Below are 18,570 nucleotides of genomic sequence, written 5' to 3'. Positions count from 1 at the left end.
AATTCTAAAATTGATAATCAGTAGTAGGGTTTACATTATGTAAATATTGCTTGCTAAATGGGCCAATTAACACATTCTGATTGCCTTTACTGTTTTTCCAATTTTATGACCTCTTTGTTTCCAGGGAGAATTATGTATGTTGGGATCAAATGAAAATCGATCAAAACTATTCTGTATGCCAATTTGCTTTAAACTTGGATCATATTCTTTTAGCCATTTGTTCACCCTATAGTTTTCTTTTCTTTTCTTTCTTTCTTTCTTTCTTTCTTTCTTTCTTTCTTTCTTTCTTTCTTTCTTTCTTTCTTTCTTTCTTTCTTTCTTTCTTTCTTTCTTTCTTTCTTTCTTTCTTTCTTTCTCTCTCTCTCTCTCTCTCTCTCTCTCTCTCTCTCTCTCTCTCTCTCTTTCTTTCTTTTTCTTTCTTTCTTTCTTTCTTTCTTTCTCTTTCTTTTTTTTTTTTTCTGTAAGAATAAACATGCCCTTTCACCATATTATTACATTACTAGATTCAAAGTTAGTATTCTCTGGAAGCATGATCTCAAAAGATATTGGTGTTCTGAAAAATTGAGTGGGCCTTTTAATTCAGGCTAGTACTTGGTGTGTTTTGCAGATCATCCTTTTCTGGTCCTGGAGGTGTTATATATTATTTCTTGGATAATTTTTTCCAAGTTTTCTCTGTTCTTTTTTTATGGAACTTCTAATAGATGCTAGAACTGCAGATTTCCATATCTCATGTCTCATGTTTTTCATCTTTTTGCTTGTTATGTCCTGGAGGGATTTTTACTGTCTTTCATTGTTTGATTTTTTAAGCAGTTTTTTGTTTCCAAGAGCTGTCTTATTTTCTTTTTTTCCAAATGTTGCTTAATAGTGAAATTTCTGCTTTTTAATCCCTGGAATTTCACCTAAGGAATCATTTTTTACATTAAGCATTTGTTTTCCTGCTGCTTAGCATCAAAAATCTTAAGCCTTCATGAGTCTGCTTTCAAGTTGTTTGTATATTGAATGCTAGCTTTAGTAAAATTCAGCCATCTGTCCTATTTTTGTACCCTCCCCACAGCCCCTGCCTGGTGCCTTTTCCTCTCTCAAATGTTCATCAAGAACTGTTGTCAGGAGAAGGCATGTATAGGTTGAGATTCAGTATGTAATAAAGCTTAGCTTTTCTTCCCTTGAATCCTTGGCGTTTTAATGGGTCTGACGTAAGCCAAAGTCTGAAGCTCAAAATGTGGACTGTCAAGCATCAGCTAGACATGTGAGGGTTTGGGTCTAGTGATGTAGAAGTGAATGAAGGTGAGAAGTGGTCCTGATTTCACATAGGGTAGATGACCTGCCTACTCCATGTGTCCCTACAGTCTTGGTTAGAGTACAGTAGTAATGGTTTTTTTTATTTAATTGTTACACATTGATTTTAACATTTCTATGTAGGGTGGCAGCAGTGGTCAGAAATTCACCCCCTCCACCTTACCTTAGCTTTACACTTGAGCAGTTTGTAGAGTTGTCTTTCTATTGATCCCCTCATCTGGGAAAAGACAGCTTTTCATTTTGCTTGGCTTGTATGCCTTCATAGATTTTTAAATATGTTGAAAATGGGGTACCCATGTAATCCTGAAGGCATCTTCTGAGGGCCCATTAAAACTTCAGCCTCTTGCCAGCATTCAGGATGCTGTGGTGGGCAGAAGCTGCTTATGCTCTCGTTGGCTTTAGGTGCCCCCATTACGCCCCACGCCCAGCTGCGTACCTAGTACCTCTTTGTAAGAGGTTGTCCACAATGGACTCACATTTTGCCCAGAGGCGCTGACGGTGAGGAAAGGCGTCTTTTACTTTTGATCAGCTGGGAGAGAACCGCGCCTCGGCAGACAGGCAGCTGCGCGCGGCTGGGGCCCCAGTGAAGCTGCGGGTGCTGGGAAGCGGCTTCCGCCTGCGTTCGGACTCGCGGAGGCGGCTCTGACGCGGTGGTCCTTCCTCTCCGCGACCTGGCAGCGCTCGCTCGTGGCCGGGAAAGGACAGCTAGTGAGGGCTGGGACGGCGGGGCAGGGAGCCTTCCGCCAGGGCGGAACGGGAGGTTGGCAAAGCGCCCCGGTGCGCGGTGCGCCCGGGGCGGGCTAGCACTGAGAGACCCAAGTTCTTCATGCAATCTCGGGATTTATCCACCTCTGTAAAATCCTTCATTGACCCACCCAAAGGGCCCGGGAACCTCAGATAAAGACTCCCGCTCTAGAGACAGATGTGGTGGTGCCAGTGAGGAATTCCATGTCAGGAAGGACGGGTGGACAACCGGGATGCTGCGGACGTTGGAAATTCAAGTGAGCAGACGGTACTTCTCTCTGAATTTGGGAGCTGACGAGTCAGGTAAACTTCATTCTTTGAGTGATTGATTAATTGTTTTGCTGTGATTTATAGGATGACCGCCCGAATGTCGAAGGGCATTGGAATTTACATTTCTGTGGAGGATGTTGCACGGGAGAATTCCTTGAAAGACTTTTTAGTCTGTTTCAGTGTTTTCTACATTTAGTGTTTCACGTGTAACTAGAATTCTTTTTCCCCATTTAGGAAAAAAGCCCAACTTTTCCTCCCCTCTGAATATATGAACTTATTAATTATCCCAAAGTTTTGTATATGTCTATTTTAATTTTCATCTCAGTTTTGGGAGAGGAGTTACCCTGTAGGGAATTCCATTCTCAACAGAAATCAAAACACTTTAAAATATTTAAAAACTTTTACGTAGAGAGAAGAGCCGTTGTATAACAAGATGGGCATGACCCATCCTAATACACTGAATGTGGAGTGGCCTTAACATTGGCTTTATTTGTTGACTTGTGTAGTGCCTAGCCCTATCAATGATATGCTTTAGGTCTCAATACCTATATTTTGCTCATATATAAAAGGAAGACAGTACTGGACTTTTCTCCACGTTCATCTCCATCCCAGTGCATGCAATTAAAAGTATTTTTGAAGAGAGGCAGCCTTTGGAAGAATGCAGGGTAACAGCTGAATGCTGGTCCACTTGTATTTTGAATGCTCAAGTCTTATTTTAGGGTTGCATTAGCTGCTTTATCAATGTTAGATAGTTGAGAAACAAGATAGAGATCATATTTGGAACTGCAGTAACTGGGTCTCATAAGTATCACATGGGCAAGAGTGATGCTTGTTAATTGACGATTTTGGCATCTTACTATATACCTCAACTATCAGTTGTCTATCAATTTTAGGATGTTCCACCACCGGAGGTTTATTCAAGATAATCCACACATGTTAATCAGCTTACGTGTTCTTGCCAGTTAAATGCAATGCAAGTTCTGACAGTTCCATCTTGACATGTTTGTTCTTCAGCAGAACTATTTTATTAGGTTATCAGTCATCTGGGATGGTGGAAAGTGTGATTCTAATGATTTATTTCAATCCTATAAACAGAATTACTGTTGTTATAGTGCCACAAAGTTAATACCAGCATTTGTAGTAGACTATAGAAGGTTTTGGTACCAAAATAGGTACAGTTTTATCATAGTGTGGTTATTATAAATAAAGTATGTAAAGAGAGTGATTTTAATTACATACTTAAATGAGATAATTACAGAGCCTTCTTGTTTTCTCATCTTTATATCTATTTCATTAGGATAATGAACCCTGCTGTAGTGAAGACTCAAACTGACCTAAGTTTGAATCCTAGCTCAACCTCTTACAGGACAAGTTAACTTTTTAATTTTTTATTTTGAAATAAAATTTACATATAATAAAATTCATATGTCCAGTGTATGGCTTAAATTTTTATCCATGTACACTTCTTACAACCATCACCCAAATGAAGATATGTAACATTTCCGTCACCCTCTTGCCTCTTTTTGATAGTCTCCCTTGCCCAGAGGTAACACTGTTCTAATTTTTATCACCGTATTTAGATATCCCTGTTCCTGACCTTCATATAAGTGGAATCATAGCATATGCCCTCTTTTATGTCTGGCTTTTGTTCAACATAATATCTGTGAGATTCATCCATGTTGTGTATATCAGTAGTTTGTTTCTTTTTTATTATGCAGTGTTCTGTTAATGTGAATATATTACAAATTGTTTTTCCAATTCCTTGTTAATGGGCATTTGAGTTGTTTCCAGTTTTTTTAAATATTATGAATAAAGTTTCTATGAATATACTTCTACATTTTGGTGACCATAAAGCTCTCAATTCTCTTAAGTATGTTCCTAGGAATGGAATTGCTGGATCATAGGGTAGGTATATGTTTAACTTTATTAGAAACAGCCAAAGAGTTTTTCCAGAATTGTTGTACCACTGATACAGCTACAGCAGTGTAAGAGTGTTCCATTTGCTCTACGTCCTCACCATTACTTCATATTGCCAGTATTTTTAATTCTAGCCATTTCTGTAGTTTTAATTTATATTTACCTAGTGATTAGTGATGTTGAGCACCTTTTCATAGGCCTTTTGGGTATTTCTTTCTTTCTTCACCTGTTTACATGTCTGCCTGTTACATTCTTGCAAACAGTACACCTGGGAGTGGTAAAATGGAGTGGAGAAAAGTGAAATCAAGGAATGAGATGCTATGCTGCTACTCAGTGGTGATACCAAGAGTTCTGAAAATGGTTTACCCTTAGACTTTGGGTTACTGATTATATGTATCAGGGTGATACTGGCTGCTGTTACAACCCCCAGCATTTCGGTAACTTAACAAGATGGAAGTATGTTTTTTGCTCACCTTTCAAAAGGGGTTTTCCTGGTAAGTAGGGGACCTCTTAAATAGTTATTTAGGACTCCAGACTTTTATCATATAGCTCTGCAGTCTTTGATACATGGCTTCCAGGGTCTTTATGTTTTTCTTTATCAAACCAGAGAAGGAAAAAGTGGGGACAGGGAAGGAAGTAGTTATATGGGAGATTTTTATGCATCAGGCAAGGAAATGACTTACTCTCTTCTTACATTCCACTGTTAAGAACTTAGTCACATCTAACTGAAAGGGAGAATGGGAAATGTAGCCTCATCTGTGTGCCCAGGAAGCTGGGAATCAGCTAGTAGTCTCTGCCAATACTGATGAAGTGGGATGTTCTCAGGACAGTCAGCAGGCTTCTGAAGTAAACTGAGTCAAGACAACTTATTGATCTGCTTCAAAGAGCAAGGAATCTGCATGAACTGCTAAAAGGATCTTAAATAAGACATCTGCTGCTTCTCTGCTTTCTGCAGCCTGACTATGCTGTAGGCATAACCACAGCAGCACAGATAATAATGTAATAAAACCATTCTGTTATGCCTTAAAATGTTTTGGTGAAAGGTCTTCTGCTATTTTAAAGCAGGTGGAGTTGCAAGTGAGGCTTAAGTGAGCTAATTTAATTGAACAGCTGGAAGGAAGTCAGGATTACAAAGCTAAATTTTTATTCTTAAACGTTTTACTTCCCAAACTTAATTATTCCTAATAAGTCTTCAGTGTGCAGCTATTTAGAGGATGGCTGTACCTTTTTGGAGGATGCCTCTTTCCAGTCCAATAGGTGGCAACTCTGGTCAGGTTGAGTATTAACTGCCACATAATGGATTAGCTAAACAACTATGGTGGAAAATATTCAACTCTGATGGAAAATATTCAAGAAATATTAAAATATTTCTGTAATCCATTGGTTTGAATTTGTTGAATATAAGGGAAAATGAATGTTGAAGGGCCCCACCAGTAAGATGGCGAACTTCCGGCTTCTCTTGGGGGGAGGGGGTCCTCAGTTCCCGCCGGCGCCACCTGAAGCCCAATCACCTCTCTCCCCCCTCCCAATTCCAGCACCTTGCCAATAGCCACCAGCCCCGTAGAAGTAACACCACAATCACACCATGCCCCTTCCTATATAACCCAGCACCTTTCCCTAATAAAGCGGATTTTCTCCGGTGAAGTGCTGCTGTGTGTTGCTCCTTTCCTTTCAAATGTACTCAAAAGAGTTAAGGTTGAAATTCTGAAAAATAATTATCCCATTCTATGTCATTCTGCAGAGGGACCTATTTTGTTTCTATAGGGGCATATACATCTAATTTGCAAGGAAATGTAACTTGCAAAATGTTCCTCAGTGTGGACAAAGGACTTTTTATATTCTTTGAGAATGGCAGTCTTACACTCTAACATCCATATGTCTTTTCCACCAATTACCCAAATTGTACTACTCCAGTTGCACTTCTTTCACAAAAGCTTCCTTGATTACTATAATTCATGGTGTTTCCTCCCTTCCTTGAATTTCTTTTCATAGGAACCAAATTTAATCATCCAAATTTACATCTACAGTGTTGTGAATTGTCTCCCATTGACTAATGAGTCTTGTCATGTCCAGCCAATCCAGCTCTGTTTAATAAATATGATTGCTCAACATTTGCTTAAGTACACAGAAAACAAGAACAATATGGAAAAACCTTCCTAAGAACTTCTGTTCCCATGCTTTGTGTTCAAGTTGCTTACTGCATTTTGCTTGACTTGAGTATTGGCAGAAGCTCAGTTGAGCTGGAGAGATTGAGTTGAGCCACCAGATGTTGGAGTACTGGATTAAACAAGCCAAAGTGAATGGGACAGTCGAGTCTTTAATCACTTAACCTTCTGTTGTATAAACTAGAGCCTAAACCAGAGAAAGATGCTCCCATTCTACTTCTGCCTGTGGAATGGCCCACTGATTGAAGGTCAAATGGATCAGCACAGACTGGGGGATGGGGATTGTCTCACGGTTGAGGGAGCCACAAACAAAAGGCGCCTGCAGATTTATGGACCTGGCAGGTGGGAGGAGAAAGATGGGAGGACTAGGAGTGAAAAAGTACTGAGAGTGAAGAAGATTGTCTATCAGTTTTTCCCCATACAGAGACCTCCAAATGGAGATGCCTGAGCTAGGAATGCAGATAGTGTTAAGAGCATGGCCAGCCAGTGGGGCTTGAGTCCTTGTCTGCAACAACTTGCAGTGCAATCTGATCTGGGGAGGGCAGCTGTGTCCTTTGCAGCCTGGCAGGTAAAGCCTATGAAGTTGCCTATGTTCAGGCCTGAGAAGTTACACAGGTTTATTGGGCAGAAGCTGGACACCTCAGGTAAAAATCACTTCTGTTCCCAAGACCTGAAAGTATTGTCATCTATTCTAAGATGGACATTTCCCCTCATTTTAGTATCTTTGAAATCAGGATGAATTTTATCATTGATGTCAGCCAGGTAATGGTTTTGATCTGTGTGTGTGAAAGCTTCCATTGACACTTTTGGGTAAAATCAAGGAAGTACCAGTATAAAAAAATCTTAGGTTTGATGAGATACACTATCCTTTCTGTATCATCCTACTTACCCTATCTGCCTACATCAGATCTTAAATTTAGCAGTTTATGTCTTTGGCATCACTGTTTTAGACTTTCCTGATATGTTCTGATGAGATAGATTGAGGCATAGGATCTGCAATCAGAAGGAAATATAATGGGACGTCCTGAAGTAGAGGCCAATGTCTAATTGTTTTTTAATGGTTGTTACCCCATATTTAATTATGAGAGCTTTCCATGACTAAATTGTTTCTCAGCCACCTGAGAAGAAGTGTTATTTTCTGGTTTCTTGACCAAAGGCCTTTCTCCTGTAAAGGTCAATATAGTCTAAAAATACCTAATCAAATCTAATGTCCTCTTTCTTTTCCTCACTGATGTTTATTATGCTAGAGATTGTTAGAACCTCTAACTATGCCAGCCCCTTCTGAGAATGACTTGAAATTTTGCTTAGTAGTTTTGGGAAAGGTGATAGGAATGAAAATGAAACTTTACCCACTTGGCTAGCTTATGGGTCTCATTAGCTGCAAGGAGTTGTGAAGAGACTATACATAATATGAAAGGGACATTCACTGTACTCTGTGTCAGGACTGCCATGAACTGTTTTATAAGCTCTGCTAGGGCAGAACAAATGAATTAAACATGGAATGTTCTATGAGCTTTTGCAGGATCCAGCTGGAGCCATTTTCCAAAATCCGACTGCTAAACCTGTCTCGGATCAAGGACTGGGTATAAGACTCTGCTGATCACACCATAGTGTCCCTCTTCACTGTCATTTGTCTTCAATGCAATTTGGAAACCAAATCCAAATAGTATATAGGATCAAGAAACCAAAGGATCCTGAAGGACCACATAAGGAGTGTGGTGAGCCAGAGCCCTTTGGTTATAAGGAGACCAAACCCTGGGACAGTGACCCTGACAGCCTCACCTGCCATGGACTGAACCAGAGGCTCAGGGATTGGAAACTCGTTGGAACAAAATGGATTTTGTCTTCCTAGGTATTTGTTGCCCCACTTTTTCCATACATTTCTCCCTTCTGACACTCTCCTTAGCCCTGGGTTATTCTGATATGCACACTTGCTTAAGCATAAGAACCACTGACTAGACTTAATTTAGATAAAAATATCACATGTAGATAGATGTGTTTTAATTCCTTCTCTTTTTTGCTTTCTTTGGGGAAATCTTTGAGTTGTCAATTGCTGCATAATAAGTTAGCCCAAAACCAAAAGCATAAAACAATATTATCTTACCACTCACTTGGGTTAAGAATCTGGGAGTGGATTAGCTGGGTCCTCTGGTCCTGGGTCTCTCACAAAGCTGCAAAGCGTTGGTTGGGATGTAATTGTCTCAGGACTTGTCTCGGTTAAAGATCTGCTTGCAAGCTCACTCAAGTGGTGGTTGGCAAGATTTAGTTCCTCTCCGGTCGTTGGACTTCAGGCCTCAGTTTCTCATGTCCTGTTGATCAAAGGCTGCCCTTTGCCACATGTGCCTTTCCATACATATCATAGTTTACAGCATGACCACTGGCTTCATCAGGGCAAGCTAGCGCGAGAGCAAGAGAGAGAGAAAATCAAGTTAAAATTTAAAAACCTGATCTCAGGACATCCCATCACTTTTGCTATTAATTCTATTAATTAGAAGTGAGTTACTAGTTCCAATCCACATTTAAGAGAGGCTTACACAGAACATGAATAAAAAAGGTAAACTATCACATGAAGGATAGACACTTTGTAACAAAGGTGTGGGTATGACTCCTATTACTCCTGAATGTACTATCACAACTTAACAAAATTCATTTTGAATCTGGCAGTCCCTATCATATTGGAATAGCAGGAACTTTGTCTCAGTCATTATTGGGGATTACCCTCACTCCAACACACAAACTCAGAATTGTGCTGGGGTTCCAGGGTCATGAGCACTACCAAGGCCTTGGGGAGGGAGCCCTTCAGGTCAAACTCATGGAACGCACAAATCCTTGAAGTCTTCCCAGTCTGGAGTTGGGTGGGCATTTTCTTCCTCTTCTCTCTTTTCCCCTCTAGGCACTCCCCTGTCGCTTCCCTGAGCTGCCCCATCCATTAATCTGGGCCTTCCCTAAAGACTGGAAGAGTCATCAACCACAAGTGGATATTTCTAGTCTGTTCACATTCCTGAGTCAAAGAAATAATCAGGGTCCTGGTTTGTTTGTAGTGGGGAAGAAGGGAAAAATAACAGAGCAGAACATTAACATCTCAAAATTATCCTGTTGGACAAGATATATGAGATATATATATATATATATATATATATATATATATATATATATATATATATATATATATAACCTCTTGGATATCACTTAAATATTATTTCACCAAGCTGTTGGTAACATATGGTTTCACCATAAATAATACAGTTATTATTTTTAAGTACTTGTTTGATAGTTCCAATATCTGAATCACCACTGATTTGGACTCTTAACTGTCTCTTGACAAATTTTGCACAAATACCAGTCATGGGTAGAGTGTCAGGTAAATAGTATTTACACCTGGAAATGGTACACTTGTTCTGGCATGCCATTATGTGCAGAGTTGACTGAACTTAGCCAAATTTTGACCTGCCTTTGGGCTTCAGTGTACCATAGGCTGTGGATTCCTTTTGTAGTAGGATGCTGTTCCTGTGCTTAGGGTGGGTCTGGGGCTGGGCCCTGTGTTCTTCTCCACCCATGATCTACACAGGTACACCACAGGGAGCCTCACTCTGTCCCTTTGCCTCTCCAGCATAGGACCACAGTTGCTGGCTCCTTGATACTAGGCTTATGGCTGTCCTGGCACAACTGTAGTCCTCCTATGCAGGGCCTGTGCTCCTGGGCCTTGGGGTGAGGCTTTTCCAGCATTTCTGCCTTTCCTCTCCCTTGGCAGCCAAGCTGTCTTGTATCTGCATTGATCTTGGGTTAGAGAAGGTTTCCTGCTTCTTCCAGCAATAGAAGACCTCCTCTGGCTGGAAATGAAGGCTCCTGGGCCTGAGCTGCTTCCCTACCTCTCCCCTGTGAATAGAGCCGTTTTGCTTTTACCCCTTCCTAGGGGCATAAGGATATCCACCTGTGTGCTGGGATGAGGGTTCCTGCCTTCTTTCAGAGGCAGCGAGTTTTGCTCTCATTCCTCCTAGACACAGTGGAGTTTTGTCTATGCCCTAGGGGTGGGAGGGTTCCTCACCCTCTGCTATTGGCATCTGAGCACATTGCTGTTTACTTCACTGGATAGGTGAGGGTGGGGCAGGGTATGTGCAGTTTTCCACCCTGTTCTTCGTCTTCCTTCTTGTGAACACTCTGGAGGATTTGGGGGAAGAGTGTTTGTGACTGGGTCCTCCAGCTATTTGAAACAGACATGCTAGCCCACACTTGGCCTTAATAATTCATTGCAAGTCTTGTTGACCTCTTACCTGCTTGTATGGTGGCCACTTCTTTGTCCTGTGCTTACTTAAGTGAAACAGTCTGTCTCTCCTTGCAGGCACTTGCCTCCCTTTAGAATTTATTTTGTTGGTTCTCTTGGGGCCTCAGCTCTTCGATGGGTTTAAGAAAAATTGATGTATATTACTTATCAATTTTCTTGCAGTTTTCTACATTCTAAGCAAAAGTCTTTTAATCTATGAAATTCAGTTAGCAGTGATATTTTCCACAAATACAAGTGTAGGTAATTTCAAAAGAAAGATTGTATTACAAAAACAGTACAAAGTCCCCATCGCAGTTAAGGCAAACTGTTGGTGCTTCTTGAAAACACAAAAGCACTGGCAATACTTGTTGTAACAACTGTATGCAAAGTGCCTCAAATCTGTCGGGAAACAGGTCTTATCTCCACTTAGGTGATGTGTATGTTCTTAGTATCTTCAAGATATCTGTTATTTCCATAAATATCTTTCACCTTTTTAGTTCATCCATGTTGCAAGGCATGATGGCTATCTGTGTCAACCGTTTTTCCATTCTTTCAAAATTCTTTGTTAAATTGTAATTTGAGTCTCAGACCTCAGCTCTAACTTACCCAAGGCTGATTTGCAGACATCAAGTAAAATTAGCACAGCAATAATAATATATGCTGTGTATGCGTCCCATGCTTCTGTCGCAAGATTTAGACCTTTATGTATGCTAATCTGTTCCTCTGGGGACCTTAAAATAAATAGATTGTGTGTATGTTTTAAATCACCTCTCACTTGCATTTTATGACAAATTTTACTTTTTAACAAATTTACTCCTCCCTCCTTTTCCCCTCAGGTATCCTACAGACATCCAGAACATAGATCACTAGAATTGAAAGAAAAATCTAGAAATTAATTTAATTTTTGATAAAAGTAATACTTTGATTTGGTAGGATAAGAATTCCATATAGATTAGGGATTTAAATATATAGAGATTTAAATGCATGAGGAAAAAAATCTCAAAACTTTTAAATCAAGACTGGTAATAAGCTATAAAAAGAAAAACAAATATTTAATAATAAAAATGTTTTAAATAGAAAAATAAGAATGTTTTAGATGATAAGATATATAATTCCAAAAGCTATGAGAGACTAAGTAATGCACCTCCTACTTAAAAGCTATCAAGAGCTTTCATTATTTGGCAGAACATATTTCAGTCAACATGATCAGTCATGAAGTAGAATTCCTACAGAGAACTGCTTCTTAAATGTGTGTGTTTTTAAAAATATATGCCTACAAACCCTACTCCACACCTCTTGAATCAGAATTTCAGTAGTTGGCATGTGTATTTGGAAAAGACGATCTCTCCCAAATGATTCTGATTAGCACCCCTTGCTAGAAACAGATCTGTAGATGGACAGGCTACATAATTTGAGGAATTTTGTGCAGAATGAAAATGCAAGACCCACTGCTGAAAATTATTAAAAATTCAAGATAGCAATAGCAAGGCATTAAACCAAATGCAGGGACTTTCTAAGTGCAGGGTCCCATCTGACATGATTGTGTAGGTCACATGCCCTGTGGGTAGAAGGTGAGCTAGTTAAGAGATAGAAGGTTGCAAAGTGACTGGCCGAAAAAAAAATCCATTTATTTAAAACCAAAACCAATAAAGTCTGTTACTCTCCAAATACAAATTACAGAAAATAAGTTTAGACCAAATCTTCTTGGCCTCATTGCATATGCAGAGATCTGACACTATTAGAGATTTTTAACTAGAGGGGTCACTACTGTGTGCTATCTATGAGAGTAAGAGTAAATCACATTTTTATGTTTACCAAAAGTGAGAGTGGGTTCTTAAAAGTTGAGAAATACAACTTAGTAGATACATAATTTGGATATGAAAGATTGCTGGTGAGATTTGCAAGACACAGAGACTAGTCCATCCAACAAATCTGTATGCTGTGCCTAATATACTGCCAAGTGCCGGTGTGCATGAAAACCTGGCATGCTTTGTTTTGTATTGTGGGAATTTACTGTGGTTGCTTTTCTCTGGGGCATAACACGTTATCAATGCCTAGGAAAGGGAGGCATAGGAAGCGGGATTGGGCAGAGGGAGAATTGAACGGAGATGCGGTTCCAACAAAGCCTGAGAATTGGCATTTCTAAGCTCCTCGTTAATATTCATGTAACTGATACCTCGTCCTTACTTTGAAAAGCCAAGTTCTGAGCAAATTTACTGATGTTTAGCCGAAAATAAAATGATGGAAGAAGAATGACTATCATCCATGTACATCAGTTCCCCGTGGTTTCATTTTAGTTGTAATGATGTGTAAAAGCCATTTGATATTTGTAAGATATGCTGTTATGTGAAAATGCAAATCAGTTTTGTCCATTCATTCATCTTAGACATTTTTGACGATTAATTAATGAGGTAATTACTTGAAAGTTTTGTGGAATTTCCCAGTATCATTTCCCAGTAAGTATGACACTGCATTAGTCCTTAGCAAGATAATGGAGTGGAGTCCACTTGTGAGAGTTTCCTTGGAAGGTTATGTGATTCAATTATATTTCTGTAGATTTCAGAAGCCCACTTTGAAGTGTCTCATTCACATCTTTGTTCCTGTGGAAGTGGGACTGTGGGTACAGTGGTTTAGGAGTTTTACTGTAGTTTTCCTTTGTTAAGGTAGTGTAAATACAACTGCATTCCTTGATTAGCCTATTATTGAAAGTTCTGGAAACAGGATCATTGCTTCTTGCAGGTATGGAGTTTGGGGTTAGAATTATAAAAGATATAACTATACAGTTTAGAAACTTATCTTTGAAAATAAACCAGAATTTATTAATCTAAAATGTTATTCCTCAAGTTGTCAGTTTCCAAGATCACAGATATATTTCAAGGATATTGCAGTTGCTCAAAATTCAGTAATTCCAGCTACCTTTTTGGATTTCAACCTCAAATGGCCTTTCTCAGCCTAATGCTTTAAAGGCATCCTTTGTATATAATGTTATAGTGTATATGATATAATGAACTTTTCTATGTATCTGCATTTGTTACTAATTATGTTCCATTCTTTGCAAATGGAATTTGTTACTAATTATGTTCCTCCAGTCTTTGCAAATGGAACAGTCATTTAAATTTCTTTCTGTTTTGTAGTTCAGATGAGGATCCCAGAAGAGAAAAACTGCCAGTGAGTCTTAGAGTTTTCATAGAGCTATAGTAATTACTTTGTAAATCACTGTACAATTACCTCCTGCTGTTAATTATTAAAGCAGAAAGAGGGAGGGAGTCAAGAGTTAAAGAAACAATAACAGATGTATAACTTTCTTTTGGGCTGTGCCAAGAAAATATTTTTTTGATTCAACACCATAGTTCTTTTTTCTTGGAATGTTTTGAAGAGTGAAGTCTTCAGGCCAGTGCCATAGAAATATGAGGATCTTTCCAGCAATAAGCTTCTGAGAATAAAGAATGCTTCATTTTTCAACTGTGTAGGATCCTGGGTGCCACTCAGCCACTCTTGTCCACAGCAGAATCCGGTCCCTAGTACATTTCTCTTATTAGCTCTTCCAAAATTGTGATTAGATCCCTTCTCATAGCAGATGGTCATTTCTCCTATTTCAGTGGGGAGACTGAAGCTCTCAGAGACAGGGCTCCAGTCTACACATATGGGTGTTCAAGTCCACTCTTAATCTCAGAGGATAAAATATAAACACTTTCCTCTATCATGTCTCCCACCAGTGTATCATTTTTTTATCAGCCTTCATTTCAGAATTAAGCTTCTTTCAAGAGACCTGCACTTTCCGTGCACTTCTGCTGCACCCAGCTTCTGCTGCCAAACCTCATTGCAGGCAGCTGGCTCAGGGAAGACTCTTCAAAAAGAAAATGGATTTACTTTAAGAAAACGTGTGCTGAATTGGGATGATTTTAGTATTAGATAAAGGTATAGGCTCCTCATGTCAACAAGAAAATATACAACAAATCTTGAGGAGAAATGGAACTTTCTACTAGACAGTTGTCCAAGTAAGAAGAAAAAATATGGCATACTTTTGATGAATAGTTGGTTTAGGAAAAGATAGTTCAATTAACTCTGATTCTTGAAATATACTCAAATCTAGCATTACAGTTTGATGGACATGAGATTTCATTTCTTTTTTTATATGTGCAAAACTGCTTGATTCTGCTGTGATGAATAATAGTATCTGTTACACATTTAGCTACTGATTAATAATATTGTAAATTATATTTCTTGAAGTTTAAGTTTTGGAATCAAGGTATAGACTAAGCATGGATGACATAATTGAAACAATGGAAAATTACAAACTTTGGGAATATAAAAAAATCGTATAGCTGAAGATTTTTCAGATGAGGAGTAGGGAAGAAGAGAGGTAGAGGCAGGTCCAGATTAAAACTAGACCAGCTGCAGTCCAATAGAACTATAATGCAAGTCTCATTTTAAAAAGTGAAAAAAGTAAAATTAGCTATATTTTATTTAATCCAGTGTATTCAAATATTCAAAAGGCTATTTCAACATGTAATCAGTAAAATTATTAGAATTTAACTGCCTTTTTTTGTTTTTACTATTAAACCTTCAAAATCTGGTGTGTATAGTATACTTCCAGCACATCTCAGTTTGGAATTGCGCTTGTTCCATAGCTGTTCCATAGCGACCTGTTGCTAGTAGCCACCACATTGGACAACACAGGTCCAAATGACATAAGTCCTAAAAGGATTATGGAATTCATAGTAGTAAAATAAAATTTTATTCTCAAAATGTCTAAAATACACAAATATGCTAAAATAAAAAGAAACTCATTTATAGATTTTCTGAACTTTTTCTCCTCCCTCTTTCTCATCTTCTAGTTGAGCCCTGGACACTTTATCATATAGAGGTCAAGGAGAAAAGGAGGCCTAAATAAAGGTGACAGAGAGAATACCATGAGGCAGGAAGAAAACTAGGAGAGATGCTCTGGAAGCATGGTTTCCTGGAGCCAGCTTGTCTCAGCCCATGAAGGCTGATTGTTAAATTGTCAGGAATTTAATGAGCTGATTTCCAAGCATGGCCATTAAACATAAATTATATAAACTTAATTTTAAAACCTGTTTTAAAAACAAAAGTAATAGCTAATCATTTTCCAATCATTTTCTACATTTTCCAGTATCTGTACACTTGAGGTTATCTATGTGTATCATATTTGTACTGTGACTATCATATCTATCATGTCTCTCATAGCTGTAGAGTGGGTGCTACTGCACATCTCTTTCCACCTGTGTGTGGTGATGGTACATTGGTAGCTTAAAAAGTTGACCATGTGGGTCTATTTACACTACAGAAATCAGCAAATGCTACAAATCAGGGTTTTTTAAGATTTTTAGAAAGGGTTTTTAAGGCTTGCTGTTCAGCATCCAGCATGCTCTGGCCTGGAAGCTAAGAGAAGATAGAGTATCAGGGAGAGAGTGATCAGGTATGTCAAAGCTGCAAAGATGAGGTCAGTAATGAGGTCTGAGAACTGACCATTGGATTAAGTTATGTGGATTTTACAGTAGTCAAAAAAAGACAAATTCACCATCTTCATAGAACTTACATTCTGATGACAGACCTCAGAATTTAACACTAAATGGAACAGAAAACAATCCCTGCCATCACAGTCTGGTCTCTGCCTGATGCACGGGCACGTGGTAGGCCATGCTGCTCTCGGAAGTGTCATCCTCTCCTCCTTCCCAACTTTGTGCGGTCTCTGTATTGGGAGTGCCCTTTGCTGCCTTATTCTGCTGCTGTGCATCTGTCTACTTACTTATCAGGTATTAGCTCAAATGTTTACTTCTTTGTGCAGCTTTCTCTGGACTTCCCAGGCAAAGTTAAATGCCTGCCCTGAACATTCCTGTATTTTTCTCACTCCTGTATTTTCCTCATTGCTATAATGATTGCTCATTTCTACATCTGACTTACAATCAGCTCACATACTGTTGATGACTGAGATCTTCATCTTTGTACCTCAGGGCCTGCCACAATCCTTGGCACACAGTAGATATTAATATATGCTCAGAGACTGGGAGGAACTGTGACAAATATGACATGTTAAGATATTGAGCCCTGATCCAAGGCAGAAGGATCTCAAGACCTACCTGTGGAGGGATGTAAGTAGTGGTCAATAGAGCTGGGCTCGTTGCAGTCTCTGGACCATTTGATATTCTCCCCTTTTTCATCTTCTCCCCTGATTTGAATATCTAGTCTGGTGACTGAAGCAATGAACATGCTATATTATAAAAGAAAGCATTTTGCTTTCTATTTGGAGAGCCTTTTTATTGCTAAAATTTCCCAACAGTTACCTTTTATTTCCTGATCATTTACACTTTGAAATTACTCATTGTTTTAGTAATTACCATTTTATTTCCACCTCCTTATGTTTTTTAAAAATCAAGCTACTCTCAAGCATAATTGTTAAATTGGGGGTCATTTGGTTGCAAGAAACAAAATTAGGTTCAATATAAATTCCATCAGTAGCAGATTATTGCAGTGATGTCCTCAAGCAGGGACCACCTCAGGGTCTCGTGTTCCAAAGCAGCTGGGAAGTCAGGTGTTTAACTACCTGTCATCACATAGACTCTCACCTTTGTTTCACTCTTTGCATTTCTTTACTCTCATCTTAACCTTTTTTCTTATCTTGTATGTCTAAAATATATCTGCCAGCACCCATGATTCGATAGCCCCACTGACCACTAGCATCTAGCTGACTCAGTTCCACATTCCCAGGTGAGTGAGAGTGTCTGAGTCACATGGCCTATGAATCACACGTAACCTAGAATAGGAGGCTGGGTTAGTTTCCTTGGGCTATTGTAACAAACTCGGTGACTAAAAAAAAACATTTTTTCTCTCAGTTCTGGAGGCTGAAAGTCCAACATCAAGGTCAGCAGGGTTGTTTGGTTCTGCAGGCTCTGAGGGAGAATCTGTACCATGCCTTTCTTCTAGCGGCTCTGCCAATTCTCGGTGTTCCTTGATGTGCAGATGCACCATTCCAGTCTCTCTTTCATAGTCACATAGCTTTCCTCTCCAGGCCTTCTTGTTCATTGTCTCTGATAAGGACACTAGTCATTGGATTTAGGGCCCACCCTAACCCAGGGTGATCACAGCTAGAGATCCTTACTTTGGTTACATGTAAAGACTCTTATTCCGATAAGGTCATATTCTGAGGGTCCAAGTAGACCTGTCTTCTAGAGATCCACTGTTTTGGCCCACTATGGGAGGTACAGTGAAGGGCTACCAGCATGGCTTCTAGGCCCCACCCCACGTGCCAGTAAATGTCTGGCTATTCCACACCTCTACCAGAAATATTTGTTACTTTATAATTTTGTACATTTATTTCTAAGTAGTATGTTTCGCTAAAATGTTCCTTTCTCTTATTTTCTGGGACCCACTTTCCTTAGGTTAGAATTAATGGCTCCCTTTTCCCATTTCCTATGCCACACTTAATACACACCTCTTTGATGGCACTTACCACTTTGATTCATAACATCTTGTTTACATGTCTGTTTTCCCATTTAAGTTGTGAACTTTTCCTGGGTGGGGCCTCCACTTTCCTCAGATTTGTTTCCACAGTGCCAAACACAGGACCTGAATTAAATTATGTTTGTGGAATTGAGTTGAAAGTCTGGAGCACACAGATTGGGTCCCATTCCCTCCTACCTCAGTGTTACTTTATTCAAGTGTATTATCCATCCAAGCCAGTTCTATCTGACATTCTTTGTTTTATACCCTCAAATCTGCCCCATCTCTTCCTTTCCTGCTGTCACCACCTACTTCAGTGCCCATGGACATGCCTCTGCTGCGATAGTTTCACTGGGTCCTGCAGATTCAGGTCTTTCCTCCTTCAGTTCATGTTAGTGTTTCTTACTGCAGATGTTATTTGCAGTAATTGCATTTTATAAAGTCACTGAATACTGA

The 18,570-nt window shown here is 39.3% G+C and overlaps 1 protein-coding gene across 10 annotated transcripts in view; it reads left to right on the top strand.

The window, feature by feature from the left end:
- The first annotated feature begins 1,703 nt into the window (after nt 1–1,703).
- IL31RA (interleukin 31 receptor A) overlaps nt 1,704–18,570 on the top strand; it is a 96,867-nt gene continuing 80,000 nt past the window's right edge. For 5 of the 10 annotated variants that reach the window (XM_073236196.1, XM_073236172.1, XM_073236187.1 and 2 more), the window contains exon 1: nt 1,706–8,244. The gene's annotated coding sequence lies outside the window, so the exon portion shown is untranslated. Of the gene's footprint in view, nt 8,245–18,570 lie in introns of all 10 variants that reach the window. The other 5 variants (XM_073236173.1, XM_073236201.1, XM_073236202.1 and 2 more) reach the window with 5 other exon arrangements.

Source organism: Manis javanica, chromosome 1 (genome assembly GCF_040802235.1).
Source record: "Manis javanica isolate MJ-LG chromosome 1, MJ_LKY, whole genome shotgun sequence".
NCBI classification, from domain to species: domain Eukaryota; kingdom Metazoa; phylum Chordata; class Mammalia; order Pholidota; family Manidae; genus Manis; species Manis javanica.
The sequence above is the reverse complement of the archived record's forward strand: the minus strand, read 5'-3'. Positions and strand labels throughout refer to the sequence as shown.